The 14,131-nt window shown below is 43.1% G+C and overlaps 1 protein-coding gene across 1 annotated transcript in view; it reads left to right on the forward strand.

Annotated features, from left to right (window-relative positions):
• The window catches only part of LOC139368186 (ankyrin repeat and fibronectin type III domain containing 1b), a 283,187-nt gene that overhangs the window by 196,505 nt on the left and 72,551 nt on the right, over nucleotides 1–14,131 (forward strand). The gene's annotated exons all lie outside the window — the stretch shown is intronic.

The raw sequence follows: 14,131 nt of genomic DNA on the forward strand, positions 1-14,131 counted from the left end.
CCCTCCTAATCTCATACAGATTATAAATAACAGTAAGTGAATTATTATGATAATTCGCCAGTCGCCAGCAGGTTCGGCGCGTCACTGTTTTGATTGACAATAAGCTATTTGAGTTAATTGACTGTTATTTGCGCCCGCGTGTTCGATGTCATTTCACACAAATTATTTTCTCCCGGATTTCAAAACAAAACAATGGCAGCTTTTATAATGTCTCTCACCTGTTTACATGGAGACCGATGGATTTGATCACTCCAAGCATGATTATTAGATGTCCTTCAATGCCGATGTGAGTGAAGAGCAATTCATCTCATTCTCTCTGCTTCAAGGGAATTAACTTGATTTCTGTCACAATTTCAGAAACCATGTTAGATTAAAAGAAAACTCATGACAGTATAATTGTCTGTAAACGTTCTAAATGTCAACAGAAAAAAAAACACGCTTGTTGGGTGGATAATCTTTCCGTCAGTGAAATAGATCATGCAACAAATGGCAGTTGATGAGAAAGGAGGCATTTCAAATGGTTGAGAGAATTCAAAATGGCCACCGCTGCTATCATCAGATCAAGGTCATAAAATGGGATGTTGTCGCATTCAATTTTAGAGACAACGAGCAGGATCTCGTAGGTTTTTGCTTTGTGAAATCAGTTGAACATTTGTAGCTCCTGTTCAATGTCAAGTTGCTACTCGGCATTGAAACTCTGCTGAGGACTATGGCATAGTAGAATGTTGTCACACATGTTCACATCAACCTAACTCCCCACTGGCTTACATGTAACGGTCGGTTCTTTTTCTCTCATCTCTCTTTTTCAAAAGATACATTAGGGCCTTGTGAGTATGAGTGCGTGGGCATCAATGTGTTCCCCTAAGTTCCCCCCCCCTAGGTAAAAGACTGGTGGCATTGCCACAGAGTACCATGCTCATACATTTGAATTGCGCTCGGGCGGTTTCATAGCAACAAGCTTTCTCGCTCACTGAACATGGAGGTGTGTGTTGTGACCGCTACATTCCTCCATTTCCGACTCGGACCAAACAATCGTTGGAGAATGTGCCACTTAGATGTCTATTGAACAGTTGTTCTCAGATTCTTTGGGTTATGGATGGGTGGTTTGAGTTTAAATGTCCCCGGCATTTCAAAGGTAATTCCAAACTATTATATGAAGCCATGTAATCGCTTGAATTGAGCAGGTAAGGCTGGGAGTTTGAAATTGTGACCTCGCTAGTGTTATGCAAAGTTATGTGATAAGGGGCGTTGTCGTTGCTCTTAACTAAATGATCTGTAGGTCTTCTATGATGTTAGCCTGGGATGATTCATACTGTATCTTTTAATGTTTGGATGCCTCCTCCAGAAGACTGACTTTTACACACACACACAATTGTGCACGTACTGTACATGCACACACACAAGTCTGCACGGACACTCACGTACGCTTGCATGCATTTCACATCTCGCACGCCAGTGGAGGCAGCTGAGGGGAGAACGGCTCATAATAATGGCCGGAATGGAATGGCAACTCCTGGAAAACCATGTGTTTGATGTATTTGATACCATTCCACTGATTCCGCTCCGGTCATTACCATGAGCCCGTTCTCTCCAATCAAGGTGCCACCAACCTCCTGTGTCGCACACACACACACACACACACACACACACACACACACACACACACACACACACACACACACTGCATGTGCCATGTGGGCAGTCTTGGTGGGCAGTCACTCCATAATGTGGCTTGCCTCGCCACGGTTGCCTGGAGACAAGCAGCATTCTCCATGGCCAAGCGGAGCTGTCATGTGAAGTCATGTGACACGAGTCTCAGAATAGAGGAGTTTGGTGAGGGGTAATGATGTGTAACCTCCTAAAGTAGGCTGTAAACAAAAAGACTGAAAAGAGAGGGTGAGAGAAAGTTCTGAAACAAACACACCACACACTCCTCTCTCTCTCTCTCTCTCTCTCTCTCTCTCTCTCTCTCTCTCTCTCTCTCTCTCTCTCTCTCTCTCTCTCTCTCTCTCTCTCTCTCTCTCTCGCTCCCTCTCTCTCTCTCGCTCCCTCTCTCTCTCTCTCTCTCGCTCCCTCTCTCTCTCTCTCTTGCTCCCTCTCTCTCTCTCTCTTGCTCCCTCTCTCTCTCTCTCGCTCCCTCTCTCTCTCTCTCGCTCCCTCTCGCTCCCTCTCTCTCTCTTTCGCGCTCCCTCTCTCTCTCTCGCTCCCTCTCTCTCTCTCGCTCCCTCTCTCTCTCTCTCTCTCTCTCTCTCTCTCTCTCTCTCTCTCTCTCTCTCTCTCTCTCTCTCGCTCCCTCTCTCTCTCTCTCTCCCTCTCTCTCTCTCGCTCCCTCTCTCTCTCTCTCTCTCTCTCTTTACGTTACCCATATGGAAATCATTAATAACCTGAAACACTAGAACTATGTGCAGACACCCAGTCTTCTACGGCCATCCATATTACCCATCTTATATTCTCTTCCCCCATAAGTCCCAGAGGTGGATCGAGCAGGGCTTAGTGCAGTGAGTGAGGGTATGTGTGTGTTTTACATAAGTGAGGGGGCAGACAGTGCAGGAAGGAAGAGATGCGGTTGGAGGAGCCGATAGCGCGACGGACGACTGGTGCAGGGAATTTAAGGAACGGATGTCAGGGAGAAAGACCCTTGATTAGCCTAATTTATTCAGAGGAGAAGGCCCGTGTAATTGTTCTCAGATGGGGGGGGGGGTTTAAGTTAGAGGTGAGGGCGAAGGGTCGGAAGAGAGGTGGATGGAGGAGCTGAGAAGGTTTGTCTCACTCTTGTGCACCCAACTCTTATTTGACGGTCATCCCGTGACCTCACAGATGTTAACTTTTATTGGCGTCTCACTTACGTCTCAATATTTTTTTATTAGTCAGGTTTCCATTGACCCAGGTTTACTCAACAAGTGCAATGACGCAACATACAAACAAACAACGTGTGTAATAAAAATGGCAGCTATAGGAGAAATGTTCGAAAGATCGACCACATTTTTACCTCTTCGTCAGGGGTGGATTTTTCGTTTGTCAAACTTTATTACAAATGATGATGGAAACTGTGTTTTTCAAATAAATGATAATGTCATGTCATAAAGTATCTATAAATCTCCACTCCACGCGTAATTCTAAATGGCTAATGAGTGTTGAATTTTGCCTGAATTGCTTCGCCTTGGCTTTTTTTTGGTTGGCTGAAGTTTCACCATCCAATTATTTCAGATTTACAGTACTAGAGTAGTTTCACCACCAAGACATGGACTGCGGTGATAGGTTGGCACATAAGCATGATTCGAATATGGCAAATATGGGCCTCACGAGTGTTGCAGTGGTCTAAGGTACTGCATCGCAGTGCTAGCTGCGTTACTACAGATCCTGGTTCAATACCGGGCTGTGTCGCAGCCAGCCGCGACCGGGAGAACCATGAGGCGACGCACAATTGGCCCAGCATTGTCCGGGCTAGGGGAAGGTCTGGCCGGCCGGGATGTCCTTGTCCCATCGGACTCTAGCGACTCTTGTGGCGGGCCGGGCGCTTCCGGGTCAAGTGGGCATTGTGTCAAGAAGCAGTGTGGCTTGGCGGAGTTGTGTTTCGGGGGACGCACGTCTCTCGACCTTCGCCTCTCCCAAGTCCGTACGGGAGTTGCAGCGATGAGACAAGACTGTAACTACCAATTGGGGAGAAAAAAGGATAAAAATATAAAAAGAATGAAAGAATATGGCAAATATGAGTAAATTCTTGAATTCTATCCATGCTGGCTTTTGCGGGCTACATGAGATGAAACAGATACTGTAGGTGGGAGGGTATACCGGCTTTCGCCAATGTATTAATGCGCAATTTGCCTAAATGGATCATGGAAACACTTCAACCACTTTGTTTTTATAAAAATAAAAAACAAATTGTGACATCATTACGTCCAGCTGTTTTTATCGACAAAAGACAGTTTGATAGAAACGCACTGTAGCGACAATTGTCACATCTATTTTCCATGCAAGCGTTCTAAATGTCACAAAAAAAATCACAAAAAATTAACTGGACAAGTTAATGGAAACATAGCTTCAGTCTTCTCACACTCATCTAGCTATTGTCTCGCTCTTTCACAAGGTTTGAAAACATATTTCTCACCTCATTACTCATTCTCGTCTTACGCCCGTCTGTCTTTCCACGGGGTGAGAATAGGAGGGTGACTCAGTCGTTTTACAGCCGCTCGCCCCGAGGACAAGGACTTTCCCCGGCAACAATCAGAGCCAGAGACCCCTTGGCTCTGGCAGAGTTCCACCTCTAAATTGACGGTAATCTGAGTTAACCCAGAACTAAAGTCTCACGTAATTGGTCAGACGCTCGATGAAGTCCATACATGTTAAGAGAGGAGAGAGAACGAGGCTCGGAACCGCAATGAAAAGCTGCACCCTCTCTCTTTGCAAGTTAAAGGGCAAGTCTATGGGCCAAATGTCCCCTCCCCTTCCTAAATTCGAAAGATGCTAACACCTGCGAAATTGTGATTTGTCCAAAGCACCTGAACTAATGCTGCTCATAATCTCACGTATACAGTTGTATCATGACAGGTCTACGGTACCCTTTTATGTAGACTGTCCACAAGAGATTAAAGGCCCAGTGCAGTAAAAATTCACGTTTTCCTGTGTTTTATATCATATTTTCCATCAGCTGATGAAACTAACAATGTAAAAGTGTTTTTTTTTTTAGTTGCTGGTTGAAAATACAATCTTCACAGGACCTTCTAATCAGCGGATTTGAACAGCTTTGCATAGTTTTCAGTTTCCCCCTCCCAATTCAGACCACTCCTAGACAGTCCTAGCAAAATTCTTGCTTGAGAAACATTTTTTTTTTTGCTAAAAAGCTTTTGCCCATTTTCATCTATTAAAGTAAGGTACTTAATTTTTACCCAGAAATGATTTGATATTGAGATAAAAAATAAATAAAAATGCATTGGACCTTTTAAGTCGACTGTGACATCAGTGCTGGGAAACGCTTCCTGGTACTGTATCCTCAGTGCACAGTCCTTATTAACACTACTGAGACTGTAGAGGGAGAGGAGGAGAGAGGAGAGAAGGAGAGCTCCAGCACTGGCCCCAGAACCCAGTGTTTAGGTGGTCTGCCGCTTCATTCCCCAGTAGCCTTTCGTTAGTAGGAATGCGCCTCCAAAACATTCCTTGGAAATAGGGGACGGAGAGGAGAGAGAGAAAAAGACAACTTAGACTTGGGGAGACAGCTAATGGAGTCTGAGGGTTCCCCTGTCTGCAGAAATATGAAACATAGTCTTACATTTTCTCCGTTTTTTTTTCTCTTGGGTTTTGAAAATGCTGTGTAAACATATATTGCGAATATTTACAGTAGCAGTGGTGGAGGGAGCAGACGGGCCAAGGAGATTGCTGGCTCCCAGGGTTTCTCTGTGTGTGTGTGTGTGTGTGTGTGTGTGTGTGTGTGTGTGTGTGTGTGTGTGTGTGTGTGTGTGTGTGTGTGTGTGTGTGTGTGTGTGTGTGTGTGTGTGTGTGCGTGTGTGTGTGTGCGTGCGTCGTGGACGTATTTAACTATACTTGTGGAGACCATAAGTCCCCACAAGAATAGTAAACAAACAAAAATTTGACCACAAATCACCACAAGGTCAAATGCTATTTCTAGGGGGTTTAGGGTTAAGGTTAGAATTAGTGTTAGGGCTAGAATTAGGATAAGAGTTAGTCTTAGAGCTAGGGTTAGGTTTAGGGTTAGGGTTTAAGGAAATAGGGTTTTGAAAGAGACCAAATTGTATGTCCCCACAAGGTTAGCTGCGCAAGACTGCGTGTGTGTGTGTGTAGTGCATGTGTTTGCATAAGTGAGTGCATGTTTATGTGTGTCTGTGCGTGTGTGTATGTGTGTGTGAGTGGCTTGTTGTAAAGCGCCGTACAGCGGCTGTCTTTGATGTGGGTTTGGCTGCAGTGCAGCTCTGATGGTTCAGAACTTCCCAAGCACGAGCGATGATGCCAAAGCGTTTCGCCGGCAGAGACGCCGATTGTTTTGGGAAGGCACCCCGGCCATAATTGTGTGTGTGTGTGTGTGTGTGTGTGTGTGTGTCCTTAGTTTTGTGTGTTTTTACAGGGGGATTCTGTGAAGCATGGCCTTTTCCATTATGGCCCTCTGAATCATAGACACATACACATATACAGTACACACACACACACACATGCACGCACGCACGCGCACACACACACACACACACACACACACACAGAGCGAGAGCAACCCAGCTTAACGAACCGATTTTCAGGAGAGTTTGTTACGAACATGTTGGACAGCGTATGCTTCCATTACAAGCAAATCGCTGGCGTTTGAAGCACCATACTTCAAAACATGAACTGGTGGTGTTAAAAACATGGAGGCGAGCCGCCTGTTCCCCTCTAACAGTAAACACCATCGTAGAGCTGCCTGTTCCCCTCTAACAGTAAACACCATCGTAGAGCTGACTGTTCCCCTCTAACAGTAAACACCATCGTAGAGCTGCCTGTTCCCCTCTAACAGTAAACACCATCGTAGAGCTGCCTGTTCCCCTCTAACAGTAAACACCATCGTAGAGCTGCCTGTTCCCCTCTAACAGTAAACACCATCGTAGAGCTGCCTGTTCCCCTCTAACAGTAAACACCATCGTAGATCTGCCTGTTCCCATCTAACAGTAAACACCCTCGTAGAGCTGACTGTTCCCCTCTAACAGTAAACACCATCGTAGAGCTGCTTCCATCAATTGCTATCTGAGCCTTTATAGATGGATGGGGGAACAATATGGCTGCCTTTCAAGTGGCTGATGTGTGAATGTGCCTAGAGCCCCAAAACTACTGCTTCCTGCTGGGGAGGAGAGAGGAGGAAAAGAAAGAGGGGACGATAAGAAACAGGGAATGGGGGAAATGGGGAGAAGATAGGGGGGAGAGTGGAGGAGGAAAAAGATGGGACAGGGAGATGGGGAGAAGAGGGGAGGAGAACAGGGAGGGGGGCGGGCTAAGGAAACACCTGACTCTTTGAAGGAGTTTCTTAGGTTAAGAGAAGGAAACAAAGTGTGTGACTGTTTGATAGGAAAGCTATGGAATGGGAGCAACATCTGTGTGTCTGTATGTGCGTGGCTGCATACGTTTGCATGTGTGTTTGTGCGTTTGTGTCTGTGCAACAAGAAAAAAATGACCGCTCTTCATCAGAGCATTAGGGAGGCGACCGCCATAAGCACTTCTAAGCACCCGACAGACCCTTTCTCGCACGCCTAACAGATTAGATCACACACACACGGATGAAATCGGACTTTCAGATGTCGCTTCGAATAAAACACCTCCGACTGACCCCCCTTCCCGCTCTGAGGTCCCCCGCGGTACCAGTCAGTATTCAACGTCCATCTATGTCTGGGGACGTCGGGAGATGATGTGGAAACCGACCAATAGGCAGTGAGCTCTGTTACCTACAAGTAGGTTGAATTTTTTTGAAAGGTGTTGGGGATGGTGGAGGGGCGTAAACATTGGCCTTTGGTGTCAATGGTTGCACGTTCGAATCCAGCAATAGAAAGTTGTTTTTGAGATTTTGGTTTTAGGACTAAACCCAAACCGTAACCCTTACCTTAACTAGAGTTAATACCTCAACTTTAGATTTCGGAGTTAATCCCTAAATTTAACCATAACCATCAAAATGTGGAGTTAATGTCTAAATTTAACCATAACCATCAAAATGTGGAGTTAATGCCTAAATTTAACCATAACCATCAAAATGTGGAGTTAATGCCTAAATTTAACCATAACCATCAAAATGTGGAGTTAATGCCTAAATTTAACCATAACCATCAAAATGTGGAGTTAATGCCTAAATTTAACCATAACCATCAAAATGTGGAGTTAATGCCTAAATTTAACCATAACCATCAAAATGTGGAGTTAATGCCTAAATTTAACCATAACCATCAAAATGTGGAGTTAATGCTTAAATTTAACCATAACCATCAAAATGTGGAGTTAATGCCTACATTTAACCATAACCATCAAAATGTGGAGTTAATGCCTAAATTTAACCATAACCATCAAAATGTGGAGTTAATGCCTACACTTAATCATAAACACTTTGAAATTTGATGTTTGAAAAAACTTTGACATTTGAGTTTGAGAAACATGTATCTAATTCTGACATGAGACTGTGAGAGCTAGTTGGAACGAACACACACACACACACACACACACACACACTTCCCTTTGAGTCTCCTGTCTCATTTATCTTTTCATGATGTAATCCATAGTTTCAGCAGGGTGTCAGCTCAGAACCACTGAAGACCAGGCATATGCCAGCCACACAATGGGAGCTCTCTCTCTCTCTCTCTCTCTCTCTCTCACACACGCACACACACACACACACACACACACACACACACACACACACACACACACACACACACACACACACACACACACGCACACACACACACGCACACACACACACACGCACACACACACACACACACACGCACACACACACGTTATGTGAGTTTGGTTGTATGCATCTGTGTTTGTGATTTACCTCCCTTAGTTCCACATATGAGAAGCGAATATCTTTTCTTTTGTGTCAGTGCAACTCCAATATCTCCCTTTTCTTTACTTACACACGCACACGCACACACACTCCTCTCCTGGGTCTCATCCAGCCTCCCTCTCCTCTCCAGCACAAATAATCCCTGCAGTCTGCAGACTTGACCCTGATTGGAATCTTGACGCCGCTTTCAATTGTGGGCTTGGGAAAAGTGTCCTGTCTGCCTGCCTGCTGTAGTGTGCGAGCCACGCTCAGCCCGTAAACAGCATACCAGAGGGCCTCCGCAAGCCCACCCTCTCCCCCTTATACACATGAAACCAGCGAGTCTGTAAGCAAGGAAGGAGGCAGACAGGGAGCACACACACACATTCACCTCATCTCCATCATTCCTTCAACCCTTACGCCCCCTCTCCATACCTCCTTCGCCCCCTCACACCCTTACTCCCCCGGCCAAGGAGTCCGCAGACAGACAGGCAGACTGGGAAGGCCCCTAGTTTTTTTTGTCGGGGTTCGCTTAGTTCTCCCTCTGTTCTAAAAGAGGACAGCTGTTGTCTTGTAAGACCTTTCTCATGTTTGTTACAATTTATAATGTGTTGAATGCTCTGCATAAGGAGATGTTGGAGAAATGTTGGGCATTTGTGATGGTCAATTGTAGCAGTATAAATCAGGCGTTGTTCGGTCCGCCCCTGGTCTCCGGATGTATTTGTCATTGTAAAATGTTCAGAGTGGCATTGATGGTGCAGAGAGTATTTCAAGGATTTCAGGTAGGACCAAGAAAAGACAAGAATCCAAATTGTCTAGGCGTTTTTCTCTAAGGAGAGAATAGTCCGACTGTCAACCCAGCAAACCAAAATTGGTTCTGTGAACGTCCCAGAACATTCATTAGGTTGTCCCAAAAGTTCTAATAACACAACAACTGTCCCGTTGTTCTGGTGAGTATACAATGTTTGTATAAGACATTCGTCTGATGTTGCAAGAATGTTCCCAGAAAACATTTTGTTGTTACACTACCTGGAAACCTAATAAGAACATTTAGGGAATGTTCTGTGGTGGATGTTGCAGATGTTACGCACAACATTTTAGTGAGTGTTAGGAGAACATTGCATGGATTTAAACCATTTTGATATCAAACATATTTGTTGAATGTTATCCTCCTAATGCGTATTGTACTGAAGGTTAAGTAACAGTTTTCTTTGTTTTGGTGTTATTTATGTCACGCCCACATGCCCATAGCTGACAGCACCAAAGTAACCAGAAATCCAGAGCGCAGTAGCATTTAACCCGGTCGTAATGCCCAGCACACCGACTATGGTTAATTAGGTTTGACTTTGGATATGCCTAGGGAACTAGTCAGGGACCCTCTGTAAATTGCACAATGTACATGGGGCAATACAACAAAAATGTCAAACCAACTATAAATTGTAGAAATTCGTTCACAATTTTTGAAAGCATTTTATGAGAAAACCAAAAGATGTTCAACTTGAAAATATTGTCCAATTTACATTGTGTACTATATTGGCATTCCCTAACTAGCCCCACAGATAGGCTATCCAGAGTCAAAACACGGTTGCACAATGGCAAGCTAAAGCTAAATTGGAAAATAAGTTGACTAGCTTGCCGGCTAGCCTACTGTAGGCTACTTCCAGACACAAGACCTGGTAAGACGGTTTCGAGTGATCTAGAAGGGTGTGTGACTGTAACTGTGTACTGTTTTGGCAGAGTGAATGTACAAACGCTTCCCACATGCGAACACACACACACACACACACACACACACACACACACACACACACACACACAAAGAGACACCCACATTAAAGCACGCCTCCAAGACCCAAATCTCGTTCTCAGTTGCATTTACTAATGAGGAGGGTTGAAATGGGGACTAAATCAGCCTGTTCATCACCCCTTTAATGGGCATGTTAGCTAATTTCCTGGGAATGTTCCCGGGTTGCGGGGAAAAGTTTGAACTCCAAGATGTCCTTCTGTACGACATCTGTAAGGTACAAAAGCATGGCCTCTGCAAGCATACAGGCTATATGGGCGATTCCAGCGTTATGGATGTTACATTTGTATGCAAAATCACAACTTTCATTTTAATGTCTCACAGAATAGACAAAGAAAATATAAATTGCACTTTTGATGTGGGCAACTATGAATGGTAACCTTGTGGGGAGTTTATACCCCAGAAAGTAGGCTTCTGAATATTGGCCAAGTTGGAATAATAAAGAGAATAAGAGGCATTATAGATGTTACATGAAAGCTTTTTGGAGAAACTGAACATATTAGCAAAGTGAGTTTCTGTGTCTTAGGTCAAAACATGGATAGCCATTTTGAAGGAAAGGCTTGGCTTAACATCATAACGCTGATATAGGATACTGACAACAAATAGATAAACCAATTATAGGCCGTGTAAAACCTTGACGAAAGTTAGCTTTGTCGAGAAAGTTTCAAGACGATCGATGTAAGGGCATGTTTTTCAAAATCTTTTCCTGAAAAACTTTTTGTGTGTGTGTGTGTGTGTGTGTGTGTTTGTGTGTGTGTGTTACCCCAGTTTCCCCCATCAATGCAGGAAGTGAACTGACTCCTAATGGAAGTGAATCCCCATTAAAAATGAATGGCACTTTCATTGGCAGGTCATCTAATGTCCTCAGGTTCAGGTTATCAGTTTTCACATGAAAGACACATCAAAGTCAATAGAATGAAAGAAAGGTCAATTTATACCGATTTATATATACACTAGATGACTGACAAGGGGGTGCTGTTTTTAAGTCACAGCGCCTCCATCTTGGCATTCTCCCACCATTATAAAAAATATTTTGCAAGCTTCAGAAATGCATTTATTCATGTAATTTCTTAATGCCACATTTATTCAATTACACAAACCTCAAAGGTGTAATATGCAGACATCGGTCTGCCATTTCCTGGTTGGTAAAAATCTAATATTTTACCTAATTTCAGTTGATCAGTTAATGTGACAAGACAAGCAATGTATAGTGAAGAGAATCATTGCACCATCTAAAAGGCTATGAAATATATTTTCAATAACCAAAAATATGTTATTTTCAGCTGTCTGAAGCTGGTGTACAAAACCGAAGGTAAAAGAACGGGAAGCATAGAAATAGTGCACATAGAACAGATCTACCGAAGCGGCAACAAGCAGAACAGAGCACTTACGGTAAATACAAATGAGATTTGTTTGATTGTAAGCGATAACGCTAAGGATTTCCACAACAAGGATTACCCCACTACATCAGATCTTCATTCACAAATCATGGTTTACTGTATGTGTGATAGGTAAGAGAGTTTGCATTCCATTCCTAACCTCAATATGCCACCGCCCAACACTCGTAACAAAAATCTGAGGAGGACAAAAAAATCTAGGAGGACTATGTTTCTGCTGAAAATGTATGAGAGACCCTTGTCCAACAAAGGACTTTCTATGACGAAATGCTAAACAGACAGGAGGCCAACTTCCGATCTTTTATACAGATTGTTTTAGATTCTGAAAACAACCGGATTGATACGCTAGTCAGGGAAGTACAAGACCCAAAGACCAGTTTGCAATGCTCCCAAAAAAACATTGATGAGATTTAAAATTAACGGGACAAAAGGTCCACGAAATGTTTGATTGCCTTGAGAAACTGGATTCCATGGAGAATCAATGCAGGCGCAGCAACATTGTAATTGCGGGAATCAAGTCTGATCATGGGGCTGAAACATGATCACCTTAGCGCAAAGTGTGCGAGTTGTTGACAAACAATCTGAAGCTGGACTCAAAAAAAAACATTGAAATCGAACTTGCACAAAAGAATGGAAAATTCAGAAGGGACGCTGAACGACCACAGTCGGTGGTGGTCAAACTGCTGAGGTTCGAGGACAAGCAGCTAATCCTCTCCAAGTCCAGAACATTCCTGAAGAACACGCCTGTATACATAAGATGAGGAATTCTCCGACAGACTTCGTAAGAAGAGAGCGAAACTGCTCCCAGCTACGAGGGAGGCCAGTGCCCTGGGTGAATACGCTGTCATCAGCTATGATCACCCTGTAGTGAGGCCCAGAGATGATGAGAAATCACAGAGAGATCACCAGGCCGTCGCGGACAGTGATCATAAAAGCATGGCTCCGTATGCTGATGTTCCATGTCATTCTCAGTGATTTGTGTCGGTCACTTCCTTTCATCGTGACTGATATCTACAGCGTTAGCTCTTTATCATGTCTGACAAATTGCTGCTAATTTCTTCCCAATAATGGTATGATTGTGTACGCAATCTAGGTGTATTGAACCATTGTCCATTTAATCATCTCAGTGATGAAGAGCTTCATCTAGGTGGAATATAATATCTAATGCTACAAATTCCATTGACCAATGTGAGATTGATTTGATAAGAGAAAATGACTCCCATAGTAATGCTTTTCTATCTGGAAGTGATCCTGACCTAAATTGCTTTCCCGGAATAAAGCAACGTCTTTTGTCAAACTGTAAGTGTTATCTTGAGAAGGATTTTGGACATCAACCAGAAAAATACATTTAGACATAATGCCTTTATCTCTTTTGCGTATAAACGCTTGTAGTTTGCCTAAAAACGCTGATAACCTTATCCGTGGATTATCTACCAGTAATTGCAGTTTTTCTATTCTTGGAGTTACAGAGACATGGTTGCATAAAGATAATGTAGAGGTTTACCATATTGATAACTATAATCATGTCTACAGGTATAGAGAAGGCCGAACCGGTGGAGGAGTCTCCTTGTACATTAAGGAGGACATAGGATTCTCGCAAAGAAATTATATTGAAGATATATTTTTCCCCTCTGGAGAAAATACGTTTGTGGAAACCAGTGATAATATAATAAAATTCAACCTCCGCTTGGCCAACGCACTTGCTATAGTAACCAGGGAGGGGAAGAACTGTTATTTAATGGGAGACTTCAATATTACAATCATAAACTCTGTCATTCATGATCTTACTAAAGTATTTTTGAATACCATGTATTCACATTGTTTTTATCCTGTGATTTTCACACCGAAACAAAAAACTCAGCAACCTTGATTGATAACACATTTACACATTGTTTTCTCGAAGGAATTATTTTCTGCTATCCTTCGCATGGATATTTCTGATAATTTTCCCATATCCCTAATGTCATCGACGTCAGTAAGGAGACAGGTTGATGGCATCAATCAATCATTTTAAGAATCCGATACAGGAATTTTATTGGAATGAGAGTTAGAGGCTGATGATCCTCAGCACACAGTTTTTCCATTTAAAATAAGAAAACCCTGGCTGGCCAATGGTATTATTAAATCCCTTTCTTTTTAAGAACAAATTCTACAAAAAGTTTATCTTTCAAACCCTATTCCATTCAACCATATAAGATTCAAAACGTATAGAAACAAATTATTATTAACAACCCAAAAAGTCTACTAGGACAGTGAACTCTCAAAGCATAAGAACACAATGAGAGCTCTATGGGGCACTATCAATGAATCTAAAAAACCTCGTGTTTATTATTTGGTCCAAAGAAAATGAAAATACAATGCAGATTATATAGGGGTCCATATTGATGATATTCCTGTTGATCGTGCCTGTACAACCCGCTTTCT

Source organism: Oncorhynchus clarkii, chromosome 16 (assembly GCF_045791955.1).
Source record: "Oncorhynchus clarkii lewisi isolate Uvic-CL-2024 chromosome 16, UVic_Ocla_1.0, whole genome shotgun sequence".
Classification (NCBI taxonomy): Eukaryota; Metazoa; Chordata; class Actinopteri; order Salmoniformes; family Salmonidae; genus Oncorhynchus; species Oncorhynchus clarkii.